The 25,371-nt window shown below is 35.2% G+C and overlaps 1 long non-coding RNA gene across 1 annotated transcript in view; it reads left to right on the top strand.

The window, feature by feature from the left end:
* LOC138692805 (uncharacterized) overlaps nucleotides 1–25,371 on the top strand; it is an 839,199-nt gene that overhangs the window by 169,821 nt on the left and 644,007 nt on the right. Inside the window, exon 2 of the long non-coding RNA XR_011330136.1 lies at nucleotides 21,070–21,183. This is a non-coding gene — a long non-coding RNA (uncharacterized lncRNA). The remainder of the gene's footprint in view (nucleotides 1–21,069; nucleotides 21,184–25,371) is intronic.

The following is a 25,371-nucleotide window of genomic DNA, read 5'->3' on the forward strand; positions in this document are numbered from 1 at the left end:
AGAAAGAGAACATGAAAAAGTTAAAAAGTTTATGAGTTATGAGGGAAACGCTTTATCACTGCACGGTGAACTGCCACTATTTTGAATTTTGAAAAAAAAAAATATATATAAATAATTTTTTTAAATCGTGAAAATATTTTTTTCATATAGCAGAAGGACAGTGTTTTACACATACTAATTTTCATTATTGTACAAGATAGAGGTAATCTAACAATAGTCTGCAAGCATGCTGGATGATGATCTTCCTTTATATCGCCTTTCCATTTCAGATATTTCTGAATGAAATCTTTCCCCATGCTCGTCGCTTACCGCTCCAAAGTTAGGAGAAAAGAAATTCAAATGAGAATGTAAAACGTGTATTTTGAGAGACATATTATACTCCATGGTTTCCACAACATGGTTTCCACAACAAGTTCTATGTAGTTCTCTATCCTAGAATCTCGAAGGAAATTTGAGCAAACGTCTTTGAAAGCGCGCCGTGCCATTCTTTCTGTAACGGAAAGTTTTTCCTCAAACAAAGAGTCGGCCATAACTTTGTGAATTTGTGGACCGATGAAAAATGCCCTGTTTTAATTTTCCTTCACTCAAACTGGTAAACTTTTCCTTTAAATACTGAAAACCACACCCTTGTTTGTTCATTGCATAGACCTCACTTTGAACTGTTATGAAATTTACTTAATAGAAGGGACCAGTATCTGTTTATTTATTAGAAGTACAAAGGAACATGCCAACAACCATAAGAAACCGGAAATAAGTCATAAACTCATAAAATACAGTAGTTTTTGTTCTGGTTTATACCCCCATATGTTTCCTGGGTACCGCTTATCAAAAAGTGAAATCACAGTATATCTTAAAAACCTTACGTGTTACGAAGAAAAGAGATGCATTTTCGGATTCAGCGCACACCAAACCATAAGAGACACATTGTTTTAAGTCGGAGCAAAATTCTTGTTGTTCAGCGTAATTAGAGTAAATCCTTTCTCTTTTTATATAGCTTTCATCACTATACCCCAGCAGTCCATATCGAGTCCTTGGATATTTTCCAGTGAACTGGATGTGTTTAATTTATTATACCGGTACATTTATTTTTATGTATTTGTGTACGTGTTGGATTATAATAGTATCGGAAGTTGCATTGTCATTTGACGGTATCTCGAATGACTGAATATTTATGACAAAATTTTTTAGTTAGCTGCTCATTTCCTCTGTATTTATTAGCATAAATTTTCAAGCAGCTAGAGTCTCGGTACTCTGCAGAAAGTCCAATACGCCGTCTGTTGGTTTAAATTGAATATCAAGCCCTATCTGATTTTTCATTTCAAGCTTGAGTGCATCTCAAACGGTCTGATGTGACGGCTCAGTAAATCACTTCCACATTGTTCCACAGGCTCATATTAAAATAAAAATGGTACAACGTTACCCTGTAAACGAGCGAACGTGGTTCGGCCCAGTCTGTATAAAATAAAAATAAGTGTCAACAAATTGGAACAATTTTCATTTTACATAGCCTATTTCGCGTCAATTAAAACAAATACTACCTATTACTAGAAAATGTGGGTTCGATCCGCGGCAATATCGTGATAGAATTTGTGGTGGACAAAGCAGACATAGCAGAGGGGTTTTCTCGGGGTACTCCCATTTCCTTCTATCATTTCACCAAAACACTCTACTTTTCCTCTCATTTCATCTATCATTCACAATAGTAAAAATTGGCTAGGCTGGGGTGAAGTCTTGGGGGTAGTGCGGGTTTCAGATTCTGATGAGAAAGGCTTGGGACTCCGGGCTACTCGTATGTGGACGGGACCTGACTCTACGGGGGCTGATGCAGGATGACCCACCTCTCAGTGTTAGATTCACCCGTCCCGAGTCCAGCCCACATAAAAGCCAAGCCAAGCGTGGGTTCGATACCTGCTTTGTATGAGTACTTGGTTTTTCCCCGAGGTTTTAGTATTAGTAGTATTTATTTATTTAACCTGGTAGAGATAAGGCCGTCAGGCCTTCTCTGCCCCTCTACCAGGAGATTTTCCCTACCGTTAGACGAATGTTAGGTAATCCATGGCGAATTCTCGGCTTCATCTAGCCAAATGCCATGTCGGCATCACGAATTCCATAGATACTAAATAATCTAATTGATACAGCATCGTCGTTAAAGAACCGATTAAAAGTAAGAAATGCAGGCTTCAATGTCACCTCACGGCCAAACTCCAAAAGCGCGTTTTCTCATACAACCAACAATCTATAGACTTGACAGATCTTTTCTACGATCCGGAATGTAAATTCTGCGGTTAAATTATGTCAACTTTGAATAAATCCTTTTGACTACATATGACTTGTACTATATAATTTGGGCTATCTTTAGTAAAAGGGATGTAAAGGATAACTGTACGGGGCATTCATTTCTTGCATTTTCTTAATTCATATAACTTAATAACACGTTCGTTCGTTCCTTCATTCATTCATTCATTCATTCATTCATTCATTCATTCATTCATTCATTCATTCATTCATTCATTCATTCATTCATTCATTCATTCATTCATTCATTCATTCATTCATTCATTCATTCACATATTTATAGGCCATTCGGTATCTTTTGAAACCTACCTGCGCGAAAGAGGAAAGAAGAAGTAGATTGGGAAGTTTCCCTTCCTCGCTATATTTCCACATATCCCCATCATAAGGTTCTTACTACAAGCTATGGAGCACACAAGCATTTGCTTTCACGATATAACGAACGATCTATACTTATTTATTTATCGGTATATCCTTATTTACTTAGCCACCGGCGTGGCTCAGTCGCTTGCCTGCCGGTCTGAAGTTGCGTTCGGGCGCGGGTTCGATCCCCGCTTGGGCTGATTACCTGGTTGGGTTTTTTCTGAGGTTTTCCCCAACCGTAATGTGAATGCAAGGTAATCTATGGCGAATCCTCGGCCTCATCTCGCCAAATATCATCTCGCTTTCATCAATCTCATCGACGCTAAATAACCTAATAGTTGATACAGCGTCGTTAAATAACCAACTTAAAAAATCCTTATTTACTTGTTCATTTATCCACTTATTTATTTACTTATTTATTTTTTATTTAGTTACTTTAGTTATTTATTTATTTATTTATTTATTTATTTATTTATTTATTTATTTCTTCGTGTGCTACAACAGAGCAATGGTCTAATTTAAATAGATTATATTACATTTATATCACATCAAACTAAATTGATTTGTAGTTACTGAATATGAAATAATCAGCCAACTAGTTCAGGAAATTCCATTGTGGTGCCAGAGTGATGCCTTCATGCGTTTCAACAGTGTAGCAGCTAAAATACTTTTTCTACACGAGAAAACATTGTGTGTTATTGCTATGGAAAACTAAATCTCCAGTATCTGAACAGAGACTTTCCAGTCAGTTTCACAAAAACTCACCGACTGAAAAATCGCTTAGAGTAGACGATGCCTGAAGCTGTTTCTTGGTACAGGTGGTATGTTGCATCAGAATAACTCAGGAAGGCTTGGACTTTGAGCAAAAACTGTTAGGAATATTGAACAAGCGTTTACCAGGAGGCCAAGGAAAACAATACGAAAGCAAGTGTAGAATCGAATATACCAAGATAGACTGTGAATAAGGTAATTCGCAAAAAAATTGAAGTTCCATGTTTACCATTTTTAAAACTTCTATCATGCTAAGCCTGTTGATAAGCTTTCGCGTGAGCCCGGTCTCATCCCTGAATGTATCGGTGAAGATAATCAATTCTTGTTTGTTGTTTTCTGTAATGAGACAACATTCTATACAGAGTGGAAGTGAAATAGCCATGCAGACTTTCAGTTCATGTTGCATGTAACAAAAAAATATAATAATATAATATTGGTGGAAAGTTCGTACTTTTCCAGAAATTTTTCCCAAATGTGTAACAATCTCTTTTTCTATATATATTATTTTAATGTACTGAAGTACATATGATATTTACATGCAGATATTCTGCGTCATCATACGATGTAAGAGTAATGGAACGGAGGAAAATTCTCTCCGGTGCCGGGATTTGAACCCGGGTTTTCAGCTCTACGTGCTGATGCTTTATCCACTAAGCCACACCGGATACCACCCCGGTTTCGGACAGAATCGTCTCAGATTAAGCTCCAACTCTTGGGTTCCCTCTAGTGGCCGCCCTCTGCACTACGTCATAGATGTCTATGAACGTAGGACCGAAGTCCACACATGTGCTGAGGTGCACTCGTTATGAGTGACTAGTTGGCCGGGATCCGACGGAATAAGCGCCTTCTTAAATCACGAAGTGATTTACGCATATCATATATTATTATTATTATTATTATTATTATTATTATTATTATTATTATTATTATATATGATATGCGTAAATCACTTCGTGATTTAAGACGGCGCTTATTCCGTCGGATCCCGGCCAACTAGTCACTCATAACGAGTGCACCTCAGCACATGTGTGGACTTCGGTCCTACGTTCATAGACATCTATGACGTAGTGCAGAAGGCGGCCACTAGAGGGAACCCAAGAGTTGGAGCTTAATCTGAGACGATTCTGTCCGACGTCAGGGTGGTATCCTGTGTGGCTTAGTGGATAAAGCATCAGCACGTAGAGCTGAAAACCCGGGTTCAAATCCCGGCGCCGGATAGAATTTTTCTCCGTTCCATTACTCTTACATCTTAATCTCTTTTTCGATACCTAACTATTGCGAGTAGAATCGTATTTTTGTCCATATCGATAGGAAATCTAATAACGAATAATTTATCCCTCTGGCGTATTTCAATAGCGTGGACGGTTTTCGTGTAAATTTAATTAAAAAAATCTCTAATTTCAAGCCACTGCACGATGTAAACAGGTTACAACGTCGCGGCAGAGAACAGCTGATCTAGCGAGACACACCGAGTTCGTTGACCTCTTACATCTTTATCACGAGAAGGATGTGTTAGCGGCGATGTTGTCTGACTGCTGTAACTTCAAACTTAACTTTCTAATTAACCTTGCATTTAATCACAAAACGTAATACAGGTTTTATGTTCATTTAAATGTACTCTATCGTCCCTTTCAACCAGGAAGGTTATTTCACTTCCACTCTTTATATCAGGAAAAGTTAATAATAATTGCCGAATGTGGAGAATTGATGGCCCACATGCTTCATAGATTACTGTATGTATGAGATACCCTTAAAAACAATGTCTGATGTGCACTGTCTCGTAATTAAGTGGCCTAACATTTTTATTCAAACAAGGGAACTGTCAATGAGCTCATATTGAAACCTGACTTGAAATTTCGCAAAGTTTTCTGACAATCTATACCTTATAGAAAGTCCATACGACAAAAATTAACTGATAGTTAAAACATTTCCCGACATCGATTAAGGGCGTTCACGAGTGCACGCAAAACGTTAGGCACGTACACGAGTACGCTCAGAAATTAGACACGTAAACGAGTACGCGCAGAAGTTAGGAAAAGACTAGTGAAGTGCTTTATGTGGAGTGTGGCATTGTATGGGACAGAAATATGGACATTACGACGAAGTGAAGAGAAGCGAATAGAAGCATTTATAATGTGATTATGGAGAAGAATGGAGCGTGTGAAATGGACAGACAGAATAAGAAACGAAGCTGTGTTGGAAAGAGTGGGTGAAGAAACAATAATGTTGAAACTGATCAGAAAGAGAAAAAGAAATTGGTTTGGTCATTGTCTGAGAAGAAACTGCCTACTAAAGGATGCAATAGAAGGACTGGTGAACGGAAGAAGAGTTCGGGGCAGAAAAATATATCCAATGATAGACGACATTAATATATATTGATCATATGAGGAGACTAAGACGAAGGCAAAAAAAAGGTAGGATTGGAGAATGCTGAGTTTGCAGTGAACTACCTCCCACTGGCAGAACTCTTATGTGTATATATATTGCATAGTGAAAGCAAATTAATGAATATAGAGAATAAGTAGGACAACAAAGAGGGGAAAAAACTAGAGAGAAGAAGAAATAGTTGAGAAAATAATTAAAAAACCCCGAGAATACATACTATTATTTAGGCCTAAAAAAGAGCAAATAAAAGAGAACTTTATAGTAGGTAGATGAAAATATTGTGGACACACGAACATTTATCAGAGATCGGAAGGTTAGGCATTATGAATCATTAAAATAGGCAGGTAAAAAGGCATCATAAATAGCAAAAATAGGCAGGCAAAAGGCATTATAAATAGATCAAATACGAAATGAAAGGCAATTACAAAAACCTTGCACTAGACCCACAATCTTGCACTTTCCACAAAGGGATTTCGGCAGCAAGAAAAACTTTACATAAGTCGAATGCATATTGAAATTTTCTACTCGATGTTGCAATTACTGTTGGAAGCAAAGAAATCTTCTTTCCAGTAGCCTTGGAAAGTGCATTTTTGTGTGTAGTTGTACTGATATGTTGCGATATGAAATATTTAGCTAACTACAACAACGTCGCAATGAAAACTGAAAGAAAAGTAACCGTTAAAAATAACGTTAGACCCGCACTCATTGTTGCCTTGTCAAATAAATACAAGCGATAATTAAAACGCTTACTGTTATACATTTTTGCACGGCAGCACTCATTGTTGCAAATTCATTCATTCATTCATTCATTCATTCATTCATTCATTCATTCATTCATTCATTCATTATCTTCCATAGATCTTACATGAGCAATGAAGCTTTAAGATGTGGAACAAGTCAAAATTTTACAATATTACAATTACAATTTTTACAAATTTTTACAATATTTTACAATTTTTACAGTTTTACAATGTAGTAATTTTCTACAATGATTAGGTGAGGTCCGAGGATTCGCCAAAAGATTTCCCGGCATTTGGCTTTTGGTTGGGGAAAAAATCTGAAAACCCAACCAGGTAATCAAATCAAAGGGGGAGAATATGAACTGACTGAAAGGCAATATACATTCGGTGAAGTTACTTTCATTGTAGCGGTTATAGAAATAAATTAAAATTTATCTGTAGGCAATTTTTAATAATAAGTTAGTAAATAACAGACAAATAATCTAATAAAGGAAAAAAAAAAACATTTATTTTGTGAATTAGGTATTTATATTTAAAAAGGCAGAAAAAGGCAACATAAAACTGTGACGTTTCAGTCACAAAGGTAAAATTCGTAGAGATTTACTTTCAAAATGAAGGCATTTAAAAAGGCATTCTGCCAAAGTTCCGGTCTCTGGTAATAATGAAGATCTATAGAAGGGTAAAAGGGAAGTATAACACTGTTCTTGTTAAAGCCTGATTGCAAATATAAAACCACTGAGTTCTTCCTGTGGTGGAGAGCACGTCCACGTCATACTCTGTTGAGGATGGTCAGGTTCGCGGTCTGCTGCATGCGTCACTACTTTTTGTTTACTAGTGCAAAGCGCGCACGACTGCCTGCGTGTGTAGACAAGCACGACAAGGCGAAGACACGTGTAAAAAGCAAGCAGCTAACCTTGTGGTGATGCGAGGGTTGTTCAGGCGAGACCACGGAAATTCAAAACAGCACGAACTCTCAGCTCGCGTCCACAGACAAACCTTTGAGACGCGATTTTTTTCCTCTCCGTTTCCAAATTGATTGTTTTTATACAATTGCAGATAGAATAATGATATATCGTATTTCCGGATGAAAGGTATCTGAAAGAAGAAAAGTGACAGGGGATTCATCGTCACGTGAAACGTTTCTGTTGTTCATGATTGTTATTGTGAGCATGGCTGAGATTGTAAGGATGTTTGGGATTTCAAATAAAATTTGAATGACATTTCTTTTAATTTATACCTTAATTCTTAATAGTTTCTGACCTTTAATTAAAAAATGTGGAGCTTTCTCCTTAATTCGGGCGTGTCCAAAGCAATAGGTAGCACCGAATCACTGCGCAATGCAGCCCGCAATACTTCAATCTAGGCTTAAGGAGTGGGGATGGAGAAATGGACAGACAGAATAAGAAACGAAGCTTTGTTGGAAAGAGTGGGTGAAGAAAGAATGATGCTGAAACTGATCAGGAAGAGAAAAAGGGATTGGTTGGGTCACTGGCTGTGAAGAAACTGCCTACTGAAGGATGCACTAGAAGAAATGCTGAACGGGAGAAGAGTTCGGGGTAGAAGAAGATATCAGATGATAAGTTAGACGACATTAAGACATATGGATCATATGCGGAGTCTAAGAGGAAGGCAGAAAATAGGAAAGACTGGAGAATGATGGGTTTGCAGTGAAAGACCTGCGCTTTGGCAGATCACTATGAATGAATGAATTAAATGGTATAGAATACCCCCATCTCTGGAAAATACATTTTCACCAAACTCAGTCGCTAACAGGCGCAAAAAACTTCATCTTCTTTGTTTTACTTTTGACATTTTTACGTTTTCGCTTGTGAGATACACTATGTTGACTGCGGGCACTGCGGCTGCAGTATTTATTCTGTTGCGTTGAACGGGAGGAAACACGTAACACACGTGATCAGGAGTCGGCGCTAATGCACCATAAGGCAGATTCTTATAAGACGCAATCGAATTGCGTAACCAATCTGCAATAGGTTCTCGTATGTAGACTATGGTAGACCGTAAAAAATGCCCGTTCATAAGCAGAAAAGTAGAACATTTTGTAAAAATGACCAATTGACAATAAAAACGCGAAAAACTGTAAATAAAAATAGGCTATAACTTATATTAGTTCGTGTTAAGTGAAACGAGTTTGTATTGGATCCTGAATTGTCTGTGATTTCTCAGAAAAAAGATGATAGGGCCTATTTCATCAACTTCCGAGCCCTAGTAACAGCTTGTCTACTGTATCATGAGCTCGTTTATGAAATTACAATGTTTTCAGTCTGTAAGTGAACAACGTTGGGGAGATGTAACGATTAAAGTAGGACATTATAATGCCGCCGTCCAATATTAATCCCGTTTAAACGATCCGAACTCAGTGGGATTTGGATGTCTGTATATTTATTGCCATGTACAATATTTGCGCACAGACTTGATCCAACAATTTATTTCTGAATGGTATTATGTAGCAACGTTGTCATTTTTTCTGATAGATCACACAAAACACGCATTGTATCCAATCTATTAGGCCTATGATACGATATTGACGCACGCTTAAATGTATTCTATTGGGCTTAAATACTATGGGCATGCAGTTTTTTTTATATTTAATGCACAACAGTGGATAGTCCACAGAATTCACGAATTAATGAAATCATTAATTTCATTTAGTGTTTTGCCCAGCTTTCTCCAATCTTTCTTAATTTCTGACTTCCTCTTAGTCTCCGCATATGATCCATATATCTTAATGTCGTCTATCATCTGATATCTTCTTCTACCCCGAACTCTTCTCCCGTTCACCATTCCTTCTATGCATCCTTCAGTAGGCAGATTCTTCTCAACCAATGACCCAACCAATTCCTTTTTCTCTTCCTGATCAGTTTCAGCATCATTCTTTCTTCACCCACGCTTTCCAACACAACTTCATTTCTTATTCTGTCTGTCCACTTCACACGTTTCATTCTTTTCCATATCCACATTTCAAATGTTTCTATTCGCTTATCTTCACTTCGTCGTAATGTCCATATTTCTGCCCCATAAAATGCCACACTCTATACAAAGCACTTCACTAGTCTCTTCTTTAGTTCTTTTTCCAGAAGTCCGCAGAAGATGCTCCTTTTTCTATTAAAAGCTTCCTTGGCCATTGCTATTCTCCTTTTGACTTCCTGGCAGCAGCTCATGTTACTGCTTATAGTACACCCCAAGTATTTGAAGCTGTTCTCTTGCTCTACTGCCTCACTTAGAATTTTAAAATTTATCTTCTGTATTGTCCACACCTTTGGAGTAACGGCTAGCGAGTCTGGCTGCGAAACCAGGTGGCCCGGGTTCGATTTTCCGGTCGGGGCAAGTTACCTGGTTGAGGTTTTTTCCGGGGTTTTCCCTCAACCCAATATGAGCAAATGCTGGGTAACTTTTGGTGCTAGACCCCGGACTCATTTCACCGGCATTATCACCTTCATCTCATTCAGACGCTAAATAACCTAAGCTGTCATAAAATAACCCACTAACCCACTCTTCTGTATTTTTCTTTCTATGGCCATGCTCTTTGTCTTATTTACATTTATCTTCATCCCATACAGCTCACAGCTGTCATTTAGTTCCAGTAACATACCCTTAGTATCATCTCCTCGTCTGCTAACAACGCCATTTCATCAGCAAATCTTATGCACTTTATTATTCCTTCTACTATCACTCCTCCCATGTTCTGAAAACAGTTCTTTACTAAATCCTTCAAGTAGATGTTGAACAGGGTAGGTGATAAAGGACATTCTTGACGTACTCCTCTCCCAATTTCACTTCCTTCTAACTTTTCTTCTCCTACCCTGACTTTTAATATAAAGATTACTGAACAGTGTTCTCCCTCTCCAATCCACACCAATTGTCTTTATGATCCCCATCATATTATTGCAATCAATAATTTCATATATTTAACTATTCATTTTTTTTTAGGTGCTAGCGTCGTGCTTTAGAGGTGCTACCTTCGGTTCAAGTTTGTCAAGTATGGCGAAGTTCCATATTCGCCGATGTTCTCTGTGCAGAAGGAGGCATGTCGTGTTTGTTCCACCTTGCTATAAAATATTCGCTGTCCTCCATTACAGCCCCTTCACGTTTTAACCGCTTAAGGATTTTAGCACAGATCTTGGGATTAGTCTTGTAATAAGACGAATTTTGTAATATCTTTGTTGCCTTTTCTTATGTTCGAACATTACGGGACACTAGTGTGCATGCCTATGTCATGTAATGAAAATACTCAGACCATGGAAGTCTAATGCTGTTCACCATGTCACGAGGATCCCACTGCGTCTCCTCCAGGGTCATGGAAAGACCTCGACAGAGGTTGAGAAATTCCCTGTACGCTGGTAATTTTGGGTGTGCGTAGCACAGATTGGGAATTACTGCTCCAGTTAATTACGTTGCTTTTAGCCATAGCTAGTAAAAGGAAATGACTCCAGCCTGTAACACACGGCAGAGAGATTGCTTGAGTAACACAGCATTATCATGAAGTGCTACCATCTAATGTTATCTTTGATCCCTAATTCATGCTTTCCCTTTGATGGAAAAAAATCAAAGAAATATTTCTGCTAGTATTATCTTTGAACTTCGTTCTTTTTTCTTCATTCGTTTATTGCGTATTGTGCCTGTTACTGTTCTACACGCAAATAATTATTATTTCTCTCTGCTACAATGGAAATACTGAAAAATGGAACTTCGAACCTAACCGCAGCTCAGATACGAGAGCGAATACCTCTATCCGGTAGAGTTGGTGAGATTTACGAAGATTAAAACATTGTGTAATAACTTTCTAACTCCACCGCTATGGAGTAACGATTAGGATGTCTGACCATGAAACGAGTGGACTCGGATTCAAGTCCTTCTTGAGACAAGTTACCTGTTTGGGATTTTATCCGCGATTTCCCCCCAACCAATCGTAGCAAATTCTGGGTAACTTTCGGCGATGGGTTCTGGACTCATTTTATTATTATTACTTTATTATTTATTTATTTTGCTAATAATTGTAACATAAACTATAATATATACAGAAAAACTTTAGCTCGCCCCTAAAAGAGTAGAACTCGTGCTCAGGGGCGGATTCCTGAATTGAAATTAATAATTATACAATACAATAAGTATACAATACATTATGCTGGCATTATTACCTTCATTTCACTCAGATGCTAAATCAACGGTTATCAGCACAGTCCACCCTCGGGCTAGCCTCTCTTACCTGCGGATAAGAGATGCACTAGCGTGCATCCGTGGTTGCTGACGGGTATGCTTTTTCCCCCTGTCCCTTTTACACGAGTGCTGACGACCACTTCTCTAGATGCAAAACTGAGCCTCAGTTGTGGCATACATCACAAGCTAGATTACGTCACCCATCCCTTCCCTCAGTACCACGGATCATTCATATGCCAAGGTAGAGCGGGTTTGTAGTCACTGTCTAGTGGTGGAATTCAACCTAATGTCATTGGGAAAATACCAGTTTTTGAGCAATGGAAAAATGAATACTTCTGTATTCAAAACAATCACAAAGCGCGTATGAGTTCTGAGTTTGATTCTAAATACTTAAAATACTTATATGAACAAACACTTTCGAGAATGATCTTCAATAAGAGCGTTAAATTTAAATGAAAATATCTCTGGCATAGAAAGTAAGGAACAATTTTTTATATTTCTAATCATAGATCTTGGGTAATTCGATTTTTTTGACGGTTTCTTCAACTTTGAATTGACCAAGTTTGATTTTATTATTATTATTATTATTATTATTATTATTATTATTATTGTTATTATTGTTATTATTATTATTATTATTATTATTATTATTATTATTATTATTATTATTATTATTATTATTATTATTATTGGAGAATGAACTATTTTACATAGCTTATTTCATTTCGTTTATTGAACACACTAAAACCTTACAGAAAGTTTTATTTCTTTATCCTGATTTCATTACCTTAATTTCAGTATTGATTTTTTACGCAACCATAGAGTTTCTCTCAAATCCCATGTCAATTTTTTATTTGGTGAAAGAAGGTAACAAGTTTCACGCTATAGTTTATAACAAAGATTCCATAAGAGAAATTAAGCATTAAGCGGAATTGTTCCTTTTTTTATCAGCAGTAATCTCAGTAGAGGTTTTGATTTATCTAGAAAAAATCAAACCTCGAGTGGGATTTAATTGACTATTACACGATTAGAAGAAATAAAGTACTCTAATACAATAAAATAGATATTAATTGACTTACTAAAATTGTATTTCACTAATGTTAGCTTCACCAAAACGTTTGAACGGAGCCGCCATTTCCAGTTGGCTATCTATGCAGTAAATGATTTCAAAGCATGTTTTATAGTACCGTAAATAATTTTGCAGTTTTAAATGTTAGTAAACAAAGAAACAAATGGTAGGGAGGTGATAAAAACAGAAGAGAGTAGGGTGTATAAAGATTAGAAAAAATAAATTACTCTAATACAATAAAGTAGATATTAATTACTTACTAAAATTCTATTTCACTAATGTTACCTTCACCAAAACGTTTGAACGGAGCCGCCATTTTCAGTCGACTATCTATGCGGGAAACAAATGACAATCGTAAGGCATGTTTTATAATACCGTAAATAATTTGCAGTTTGAAATGTTGGCAAACAAAGAAACAAATACTAAGGACATGATAAAAACAAACAAATGCTAGAGAAGTAATAAAATTGTAGCGATAACCAGCCATGATTTTGTTGAAACACGTTCTTTATTGGACAAAAGTAGTATGACGTAGTAAAAGTGAATAGTCAAAATAACACGTTTCACGTTATAATTTATAACAAGGAATCCATAAAAAAAATTAAACATAAGCGGAATTATTCCTCTTCTTATCAAAACTTGAAATAAGTGGAAAGTCTGAAGTATGAAGTCTGATGTTTCTTAGCATGATAGCGAGGAAACTTGCTGTTTGGTGTACGATATAGAAAATTAACCATTCGCTACAACTCATATAATATGAAACTTGAAACTTTTAGCCGAAATTCCGCGTTATAGTATAAGCTTAAGTATATAGACAGGTAAAGCCACTTAAAACTTTACGTAGGTGTAGGAATCAATTCTACGAGAGAGCATCAAAGATTATAAATAGTGCAAGTCTGTCAGATTTCTTAGTAATTAATTTATGATATGAAACATGGCAACACTTTCCCTTTACACTTCCGAATAACTTCGACAGCTGAAATAGAGGGAAAGTTGCAAGTCTGGAATATGACTATTGAAAGTTTCATAGCTAGGAGCCGTGTTCTTTCGTTCGGTGTACGGTATACATAGTTAATTTATTCACCGTGATATATAGACCCATAAAGTGAAACTCAAAACTTTTAGCTAAAATTCCGGATTATAACAGTGGTATATGTATACTGTATAACAGGCAAAGTTGGCACTAGCAATGCGGCCATCTTCTGGAAGTTGTAACTTTACGTCCGGTGTAAGAATCAATTTTACTGCCGATCTATAGGTCTATTACCAGAGAGAGCTCTCTCACAATCTGGCTTCCGGTTTATAGTCTGCAATAACCTGTTCAACTTCCTTCCATTGATTTACCATCTAGCTATACGTTCACGTATTGCGAATTTAGACGGGACAGAATAGAAGGACGGTAATAAAAATGTCGTGATAATCCGATTGTCGCGTAGGATGTAAAAACATAAAACTAGTTTTTTGACAACATTCTTTTCCATTACGTTTCCGTAACATTTTACGTTTGCAGTAACCCATACACAATAGTTTTATGATAACTAAAGTACGAGACATATACTTGTGATTCTAATGTACCTGGGTATCTAGTCGTATTTGCAACACAGTTATAAATAGTGGTACTTCTATTTTTGTTGTAAGCACTGTCAGGATTATTTTCATTCATTCATAGTGTTCTGTCCAAGGGCAAGACTTTCATTGCAAACCTAGCATTCTCCAGTCTTTCCTATTCTCTGCCTTCCTCTTTGTCTCCGCATATGACCCATATATCTTAATGTCGTCTATTATCTGATTTCTTCTTCTGCCACGAACTCTTTTACCGTTCACCATTCCTTCCAGTGCATCCCTCAGTAGGCAGTTTCTTCTCAACCAGTGGCCTAGCCAATTCCTTTTCCTCTTTCTAATTATTTTCAGCATTATTCTTTCTTCATCCACTCTTTCCAACACAGATTCGTTTCTTACTCTTTCCATTTCACATGTTCCATCCTACTCCATATATTATTATTATTATTATTATTATTATTAACTACTAAGTACTTTCATTGTAATTTCTATGTTATTATGTTCTTGTAATGGTATTGTCATGTACTGAACTGTTATTGGCCCCAGGCTGTTGCACAGCACATTAAATATTATTAAATGAATAAATAAATAAGTAAATAAATAAATAAATAAATAAATAAATAAATAAATGAGTAAATAAATAAATACATAAATGAGTAAATAAATAAATAAATGAGTAAATAAATAAATACATAAATGAATAAATAAATAAATAAATAAATGAATAAATAAATAAATAAATGAATAAATAAATAAATGAGTAAATAAATAAATACATAAATGAGTAAATAAATAAATGAATGAATGAATGAATGAATAAATAAATAAATAAATAAATAAATAAGTAAATAAATAACGAATGAATAAGTAAATAAATGCATTTTAGTTGGTTATTTAACGACGCTGTATCAACTACTAGGTTATTTAGCATCGATGAGATTGGTGATAGCGAGATAGTATTTGGTGTGATGAGGCCTAGGATTCGCCATAGATTACCTGGCATTCACCTTACGGCTGGAGAAAACCTCGAAAAAACCCAACCAGGTAATCAGCCCAAGCGGGGATCGAACTCGCGCCCGAGCGCAACTTCAGACCGGCAGGCAAGCGCCTTAACCGACTGAGCCAATAATAAGCAAATAATAAATAAATAAATAAATAAATAAATAAATAAATAAATAAATAAATAAATAAATAAATAAATAAATACGTAAATAGATAAGTAAATACGTAATTAAGTAAATAAGTAAGTAACTAAGTATGTAAGTAATTAAGTAAATAAGTAAATACAGACATTAAATAAGTAAATAAATAAATAAAATGTAAATAAATAAATAAATAAATAAATATTACTCTTATCACTGTCATAATTTTGGTTCCTTAATTTTCGTGCATTCTTCCAGCCTTATGGTATTGTGGTATACTGTATATGCTTGAAATTGTTTATAAAGCTGAATGAGGAAATGTTTTTGAGAAATGTAGTAACTTAGGTTGAGCATTGAAGGATACGTATTTGAAGTGTCTAGCGGGTTGAAGAGATTGAAGTGGCTCAATGCATTCTAAGTGAAGATGAAATCCTCGTCTGTCGCTTCGAATGTCGCCTCTCCGGTAGTCTCAGAGCTTAGAATTTCCTCTACTTCTAAGGTTTCACTGGGGTTAAAATAGTTGAAAAAACCTGTTGACTTTTAACTACATACTAAGGGATTACGCTGTGAACTGAATGTACTGCATAAACTAAAATAATTTGCTAGTTCATTAAACGCGTTAATATTACTGATGTTTTTTTTTACAATAATGTTAATGAATATAATAATAATAATAATTTATTTTATTTATTTATTTATTTATTTATTTAATATTAATGTTAATAAAAGTCATTTGATTACACAATATTCAATAGAGGACGGCAAGGTTCTCAATAAGAGTAATACTTTATATATCAGTGTTAACAGTGACTAAAACTGTTGTTGAAATGGCCATAAAAAGTCATTAAAATATGCGCTCCTGTATACATGACATACATGTATAAAAAATATTGACGATACAGAGGAGGAGAGTTAGGCCGGCGCTGTGGATCGGGTTCCAGCATAGCTCAGATGTTAAGAGCACTCAGCACGCCAAGCTGAGAGTCCTGGGTTCGATTCCCTGTGTTGGAATGAATTTTTCTCCATTAAGTTTTCATATGAAATTATCGTGGCTTAAAAGGGACTTCTAACTTGGCTCAAAAGATGCTGTTTTCGCTCAAAGGGTACGTCTCCGAATAAAAATAGGGACTGGAGTTTCTGGCGTCTTGACTTTGGAGTTCGACAATTGAAGGGTGTTTAGCAAAAACATCAGTTGTCCAAAATCTGGTAATTTCAGTTAGAGCGGCCATCTGGCTCCTCTGGGACATGCATGAACACATGTATTCAGTTCTTTGAAAACGTCAATAGTACAATGTCGAATGGCTTCTAAAAAATTATGTTTCTGTTTTAACGTCAGTAGTCCACAATATTTCTTGTAAGAATGTCAGTTGTCCAGGTTTCATTGATCTATATAATGTTGGCAGCACCATCGCACCAGAGTAGCAGCTGCAGGCGCTAGTGTGTTTTATTGCATTTTGCAATCTGCATTGTGAATGTGGAACTTTTCAAGTAAAAATGTAATTTGTCCAAAGGATTTTTTGTTCCAATTATCCAAATATTATACGTTATGAGTAAACATATTGCAGATAATTACCAACGTGAAATGCCAATAATTGTTGGTGTTGTGAAGTTTTTTCAGGATTCCCACAAAAATATGATTTTGGACAACTCACGTTTTTGCTAAACACCCTTCATTTTAAGTAATCACAATTTTTCTCGCAGCTGTTTCTGGAATCATTGGGCAGAAATCTGTATGAAAGTAACAAATAAAAATAAATAAAAACATAATAATAATAGTAATAATAATAATCATAGTAATATTAATAATGAAAATGGTGTCAAGACTAATTGAGAGGAATGACTAATTCTTGGCAGGAGCATTTTCTTGTTCACTTACTTTTCCATAATGTAGGCCTATTACATCTGTAGAATCGGGAGTAAATTTATATTCCTCTTAATGCTTTGCTCAGAATTTTATTCTTTCCAGTAAGTAGGCCGATGTGATTATAGTCTATGCTAGGGCAATATGTTAAAGATTGTGTTTATTTCTCACATATTAAACTAAACGAGCTTAAAACTTCTCAGAGTTATCTCTAGTAGTTTAATTTGAGCGTAATCTATGTTAGATCGTTAATATAGTCTTGATCGTGTGTGTTCCGCACATATAAATGGAACACACTTCTAGTTCTCTCAAAGTTTCCTCGAGAAATTTACTTAGCCAAAGTTGAGAAATTGTTGCAAACGCGTTTCATTCTTGGAGAGATTCTGCAAGTACAGAGTATGTTAGTGGAAGTAACTTTAGCGCTGTCTGTAGCTCACGAGGAAGTCCTTATTGACGGTTACTACTTTGGAGACGCGGAGGAAGGAAGTTTTTAAAGTCAAAATTGATGATGTAGAACTTTCCTAGTTATTAATCGATTATGTAGGATTATACATCGTGCCATATTTACGTTGTTGAAAATATCAATTATTTCGGATTGTGAAGTTGGTAATCAGTTTTAATTTGCAAACATAGAACACTTTCAAGTACAATTTTTGAAAGTCCAGTGCATGAAAACGCAGAAGTACTACTCTTGTTCTATGACGCTAGTCACAGGATGCTAAAAGATATGCAGTTGTGTCAACTATTCTGTTGCAAAGAGATGTGAGAAAAATTAAAATACAACATTTAAGAGAATCAGAATTTCCATTAAGATCGACCAACTGAAAGAGTAAAAGTATTGTCGACAGTTGTTATATGGAAATAATAAACGGGTACGACAAAAGAGTCCAGATTTGAGGAATTACTTTCTAAAAACACATTCACATTTATCGTATTAATTTTATTTTTGACTTTATAACTACTTTTATGTTGAACATTGTTTAGGTTTATGCTTCTAAATATACTCGTAACATAAATATATGTTAATATGACGTTATTTGTTTTATTTTGTAAATGATATCACGCCCCTCTCAGCTTTTTACACGACAACTCAAGGGGTCGACCCACATTTTGGGAAACACTGTTGTGTGGTATACATTTAGGCAAAGTCGACGTTTGCTACATGAGCGAAGGGAAGGAGCAGAAGAAAATCATCCCAACTTCAAGGACGGAACAAGTCATTGTCGTAGATCACATGGTAACAGGAGCGAATAGTAGTGAGTTCAGAAACCCACATGCTGACGTACGAGGAAGTGTAGAGGTGATGACACATCGAGAAGATAAGTGTAATGTGATCAAGCAGCGTAAGCAGATTCCTAGTCTCCATACGATGGCAGTAAGGTTAGCGCACTCCAGAAGGAATGCTGACAATAACGGAACAAGAAGCACAGGTGTTAAAAAAAAAGGCGAGTGGGGATAAAAAGAGAAACCAAGAGTCAGGAAGTGATAGGGAAGAAAGTAGTGAAAAGATTAAGGGTGCGAGTGTGAGTGGAAATCTAGGATGTGGAAGTGAAAGCGTGGGGGGGAATAAAAGAGGAATAGAAGAAGAAGAAGAAGGAAATAGAAAGAAAGACAGAGATAGAAATAAAGCAGAGACAAGCAGTAAAGAAAGGTCAGAACCTGCGACAGCTGAGGATATAGCAATGTTAATAGATACGATTAATAAATGTGGGGATATAATCAAAAAGTGCTAGTAAAGGTAATTTTAATTGTAAATGATAGAGAAGTATAGGGGAGCGAGAAAGTGTATAAGCTGATGTGTAGAGAGAAATATAAGATTTATAGGAAGTGAGAGTATTGTGGAAGGTTTAGGTGTAAGTGGAATTGAGAGAAAGTTGAAAGTGAGCGCAAATATGAATGAGTGAAAAGTGAAAAAGGGTTAAAAGAAATGAACAAGTGACAGCATAAAATTAGTACTGACATTTGAACGTTGGAACAGTAAATGAATATAAGAGACAGATAGGAGAAAAGGTCAAAGAACAAGTAAGGCAAATAATTCAATATGATAATTTGTAGAGAATAAGTGAAATTGAAATCTTAGTGAATAGTAGTTAGAGGAAAAAGGGGGTTTGAAAGGCATATATAAATTTAGATATATTAGGATTAATGATCAAGTAGAGAATAGCAAACGAAATGTAGGAGAAATACTGAAAGGGAGATTGAACAAGTAATAATAAAAAAAAGCACATAGTTTAATTGGTAGAAGTTGTGTAGACATGTACTGCAAATATGTGTTAATGTAAGTGTTAATGGTGGCACCGGATACAGAAATGTGAGGTACACCATTACATGTAAAGAAGTGCTGTGACCAAATATATCATATATCATATATATCATATATACATTTAGGACTACAAATTGGAGTAATAAAAATCAAAGTTATATATATTAGGTTCATCTACAGTACACTTTCAAGGGATTTCGCAAAGAAACTTCCACAACATAAGCTCGACATTCCTTTTGAAATTTGCACATAGGTAACTACTGTGATGACGAACCGATATATAAAAACGTAGGTGTCTATGCAAACTATAAAATATAAGCAATTTGTTTCAAATATTGTATAGGCCTAATATGTTTCAATATAGAAGAATTTAAGAAACCTTTCTACTAGTCGTTAGGCTATACACAACTTACGCTATATTACAGGCACAGTTCAACTACTTCAACGAAAACTATGAAAGCGTGATATGTTCTCGTTGAGCTTTTTATATTGGGTGAGAAACTTATCTCACGGCTGGGAAGTAGCAAATTTCGCTTTCATCGGCTCTCTCTCAAACACCGGCAGCGTATTTGTGTCTAGACTAACCATGAAATATTAATGTGAAATAACTTATTATTAAATGTAATTAGATTAAATATAATTTACTCAACCAAATTACCACAAGGTATTCTAAAACTGTGATCTTGATCCAGAAGTTTTTGCGACTATCTTAAGAAATGAGGCATCACTGGCTGCAGTTTCCTTCGATAAAAACAAATCGTATTTTTTCGGTTGCTAATTTTCATTTCCTTCATGATAATACAGTATATGTATTTTTTATACTCTTTATATTCAAGTTCCTTAGATATTCGAAATGTGAATTAGGTGAGGGAATAAAAGGGGTCACATATTTAAATGATAATTCTATCCTAGAACATTGTACGAAATTTCTCCACACAATAGTGAACTGTACCGGTATGTGCTGTCGCAGAATCCTGTTGACAAAATGCAAAAGTAAGCTTTCTCTCCGTTTGGAACTAGAGGAAAACAATTTCACAATTCCCTATCTTAATTTCGGTTGGTAAACGGTGTTTTAACTGCTTATATTTCACAAGAATAAAATTGTTTTTTGTTTGAATTTCCGGCAGTACGCTGTCTCCGTAACTGATGTATGGGAACGCTCTCGCCGACAGCCGAAGATACCCCTTTTCAGGCGGGAGATAAATAATTATTCATTTTATATTTCATTACCTTAATTTGCATTTGAAGATTGAAGACAGAATGAATGTATTTGTTGCATAGTTCTAGGTGATGATAAATGAGCATCACGGGAAGAAGTGTGAAGCACGTGTTCCATAGCATGACAAATGTCTCCTTAAACTCAGATTTAAACACATTTTTAAAGCTGTTTTTGTGACTCACAATAGGTGTTTGTAATTAATTTGATGTATTTATGCTTTGTTTTACAGTGTTTATCCGTACACGACTCGTAAAGGGGGGTTTTCGAACCGAAACTGATAGCTTTGTGAACTCCAAGATCGTTGAACTTATTTCTCACATCGGAGTCCATCATCTCGCTTAAGGTAAGGTAGACAACTTTTATGCAAATCCAAAAAGGGGATATTATTTATAAAGAAAACATGACGAAAACCTATTGAAAAATATTGTTCTATTGGACCTGGCATGCAGATTCATACCTTATCAACTTTGTCGTTGCTTAGAAGCAGAAACGAAAACATAATTTTGGTCATTGAATTTGGAAGAAAGGAATTAGGTATCTAATACAAGAGTAGCAAAATTCGATATGACTTTCATTTGTTACGTTTTGAAATAAATGTTACGAAATCTACCTCCATGAATTGATCTCCAGCATCAATCTTCAGGCACAATAAGCTATTGTGACTTCTATTGTTGACTCCGTCTCTTATTTGACTGTCCAATATTTGTTTTTACTATAGATCCATAGTTCATAATGAGTTTTGAATCATATCATCACCCATTCATTGAATGTGACTTAGCCATTTATTTTGACAGTCATAAATATTTCCACATGCTACATAATTGTGGAATATTTGTCATTACTTCATTTCTTATGTCGTCCTGTTTTGAAACCCTGGCATCTCTACTGAAGAGCTTCCCTGTAGCCTGTATTCTGCTCAGATCTATTCTTCCACGTTTAACTTCCATATAATCCAGCTGGTAATACCATAGTGTCCTTTCTGGTTGTTTTCTTAGTTTTGTCTTAATAGTTCCACACCTTAGTTAAATATCTTTAAATTATGATTGATATTTCAAATTGTATTATATACTTCTTAATTTCAATTCAGGAATCCGCCCCTGAGCACGAATTCTACCCTTTCAGGGGCGAACTAAAGTTTTATCTGTTTATATTATATTTTATGTTACAATTATTAGCAAAATAAATGAATATTACATTATTACATTACATTATTTGGCAACCAGGGAAATTGAAACTTGATACTTCGTCAATAATAAATTGTATCTTCTATTACAACACTGTAACTTACTGTTTTGCCTATAAAAGATATTATCTTAGTTTTATCATTGGAAATAGATTAAAGTTTTTAGTAATTTTATAGAATTCAAACAATTCTCTTTGTAGCATATATTTCTTGCTTGTAGAATCACATGGTTATCAGGTTATGTTGAAGCTTTTAGTTATTTTATAGACCTGAAACAATCCTATTTGCAGGACATCTTCTTACACTCCATAATCTGTTTTAATTAAGGCCTAAATAATCACCTGGTTATGAAGTTACTTTAAATTTCTTATAAATTTATAGTTCTTAAAATATCCTGAGATATCAAAATTCTTCAGCTGTCGTTTCCGTTGCATGACAATTCCGTTGAAATACACGTTAAATAAGGTAGATGACGAACTGCAGCTCTGTCTTAACTCAGGATTTATTAATGCGGTGAAAATTGTACCGGTCCTTATCTTGTAACAGTTTTCAATGTTCATTTACATTTTCTGAATGACTAAATGCTATGGTACCATAATATACCTCCGCTTCCATGTTTTCTCAAAGTTTATCTCTTTTTAAGTCCCGATTATCGAACGGTTCGATATAATCCATGAAGACTAGATGCAGTTTTTTTGTTGAATTCTTTATATGTTCTATATATTTCAGAACTTGTACTGGGGTAATGCCATAGGGCAGTCATGTCAATTGATGCCTATAGGAGCAAGCGCACACTTAGAGCTCGGGAAGGCCTGAGTGCTTTACAGCGGAAAGGAAAGAGACAGACGAATGAGGTAGCATATCCCGCTAGGTCGAGCTATATTCAGGGATGGCCAGCACTAATATAATAGAGAAAGGGAAGAGAACTTATTAAAACTGTATCCATATTAATTTTTAGATTTGTCTGAGAAGTATGTGTGCATTATAAGATAGTAAGTTTTAATTTTAATGTTCATTTTTCACAAGTTTGATTTTTTTGTTCAAAAGAAATATTTTCTCAACTTCCTTTTATAGGAAAGTAAAATTTTCAGATATAGGCCTATTTATTTAGTAGCCTTACAGAATGTTTTCGTAAATCTAATATACCGTAAATACGTATTACTGAAGATAGTGTATTGAAAATTTTGAAAATATTCGCATGGAAATTGTTTGTAAGGAAATAAATTAACAAAGCAACTACTGTTACATCATAAGCAAAAGATACGTGCCCATGTGTTGTAAAAATGTCAGCTCTATAGCTTCAGCAGATTTCGAGAAAATAATTTAATATTCTGATGATAGGAAGTTGATCACCAATATCACCTTAAAAGCATAATGCGATGAGAGTTTTGTTATGGAATATTAGTTACACTTAAAACATGTACAGCACCTACGTAACTTTGTTTTGTACTGTAATATTGTTTTGATTAGTTTATTGATTACTTTTATAAGGCTAAAGGTACCATCAATACCAACTCCAACTGATCATGTCATACTCAATCTCTTTTCTTCGGATATCACTTTCTTTATGAAGGATGTGTTTTATCCACTTAGTACAGTATAGTTGTACTACTATGGAATTTATGTGAATATTCTTTCTTAACTCTTTATTATGTTATTAACATTTAAAAAGCAACTGCAATATTAAGAAATTGGTATTAGTACTTTTATTTTACAGACAATGTAGATAATATCAAACAGAAGAAGACACATAAAAATGACATAAAATTTCACGTTCCGTTTGAAGTTTGTGGACCATTGTTTTCTTAATTCAACAGGCTGCTTATTCATATACACAACCCTTTTTCTTTCCATACTTAGCGCTTGATGCCCGCGCACGACGTCAAGGTCAGAAAAATGCGCTTGCTTTGACATCACTGCCATAGGGTCTTCTCTTGCACTCCATAATCTGTTTTATTATAAGTACATTATCCGTGCATGATCTCCCTTTTCAAAGGTAGATTTTTCTTCCAGGATGATAATATCATCTGTGTTTTGAAATCTTCGTGTTATAATTTTCGAATACATGTTATACATGTTATAAGATTCATTAAGAAGATTTCTTCCTCTATAATTTTATTTGTTCATATTAGTTCTATTTCTCTTCTTAAATTTATATATGATAGTAGTAGTTTTCCTGCTTAAAGGTATAGTTTTCTTTAACTTGTAGGCCTATTTGTTTAGTAATGCCAAGAATTTTATTACTTCAATTTGAATACTTTTTATTAATATTCTACAGCATATTACCATTATCACTACTAGGGCTTCTTATATTTTTCCGGTTGCATAACACTTCTTCGAGTTCAGATACGTCAATTCTATGTGGGCACTTGTGTATGGGGAAACTGGTTGTTCTTCCCCGCCTTCATGACATTCGTGATTGAAATTAAGTAATATAAAACAAATGTCGTAACGTTGAAGTTCATGTTTGCAATAGAATATTGCCTTTTATTTTTATGTAAAGCTTATGTTTACCAAAGTTTTAATAAATAAAATTGTGTTCGACCTGTCCATCGTGATAATCCATTCCCGATATTTGAATACGGTATTTATTTGATTTCGGTCAATTTTTCATGAGAGATTTTAGTTATCTGTGTTTGCACTGCGTTATAAAATTTATATTTAGCCCCAGTCTGTGTACACCGCTTGTGGTTTTCTCAGAATGACTGGAACTTTGTGCTACAATAAGTTTATCATTGGAAAAAAGTTGGTTAGAAAGTATTGCATGTACAGAATTATGTCAGCTGCACGCGTAGCTGAGGCGATTGCAGGTTAAACTCGTGATCCGAAGCTGCGATAGTGTGTGGGTGTGGATGAAATAATAGGAAGCGGAACTGCTGTCAGCACCATCTGTCGGAAGGGGGTTCAAATAAGATGATCAGCGCCCGACGTCGTGGGTGGTGAACATTAGAACTGCATATTGGATAGATTACCCGGAGTTCTCTATCTATCCGTTCGTTCAAGACGAACAGACGATGCTCGTGAAGACAAGATGGCAGCCAGAAACTTGCTAATGAGTGGACATAAAGTGATACTAAGTGTGTGTATAAGCAGTGTATCTTAAACAATGATGTTTATGGACGTTGTAAAAATAGTGTTGTTGAATGTATTGTAAAGTGATAGTAATAAAATAAATTGAACTATCTAAGTAGTTTTTGCAGACTTTTCCATTGCGCTGTACACTAAATACCCAAAGAATGGCCTAAAATCCCAATTATCTAACCTTCTGCTTTCTTTTCTGTCTCTGTTTGGTTATTTTTTAATTAGGTAGTGTAAAATAGATCGTCTCTTTTATCTTTCTGTTGGCTC

This window comes from Periplaneta americana, chromosome 17 (genome assembly GCF_040183065.1).
Source record: "Periplaneta americana isolate PAMFEO1 chromosome 17, P.americana_PAMFEO1_priV1, whole genome shotgun sequence".
NCBI classification, from domain to species: Eukaryota; Metazoa; Arthropoda; class Insecta; order Blattodea; family Blattidae; genus Periplaneta; species Periplaneta americana.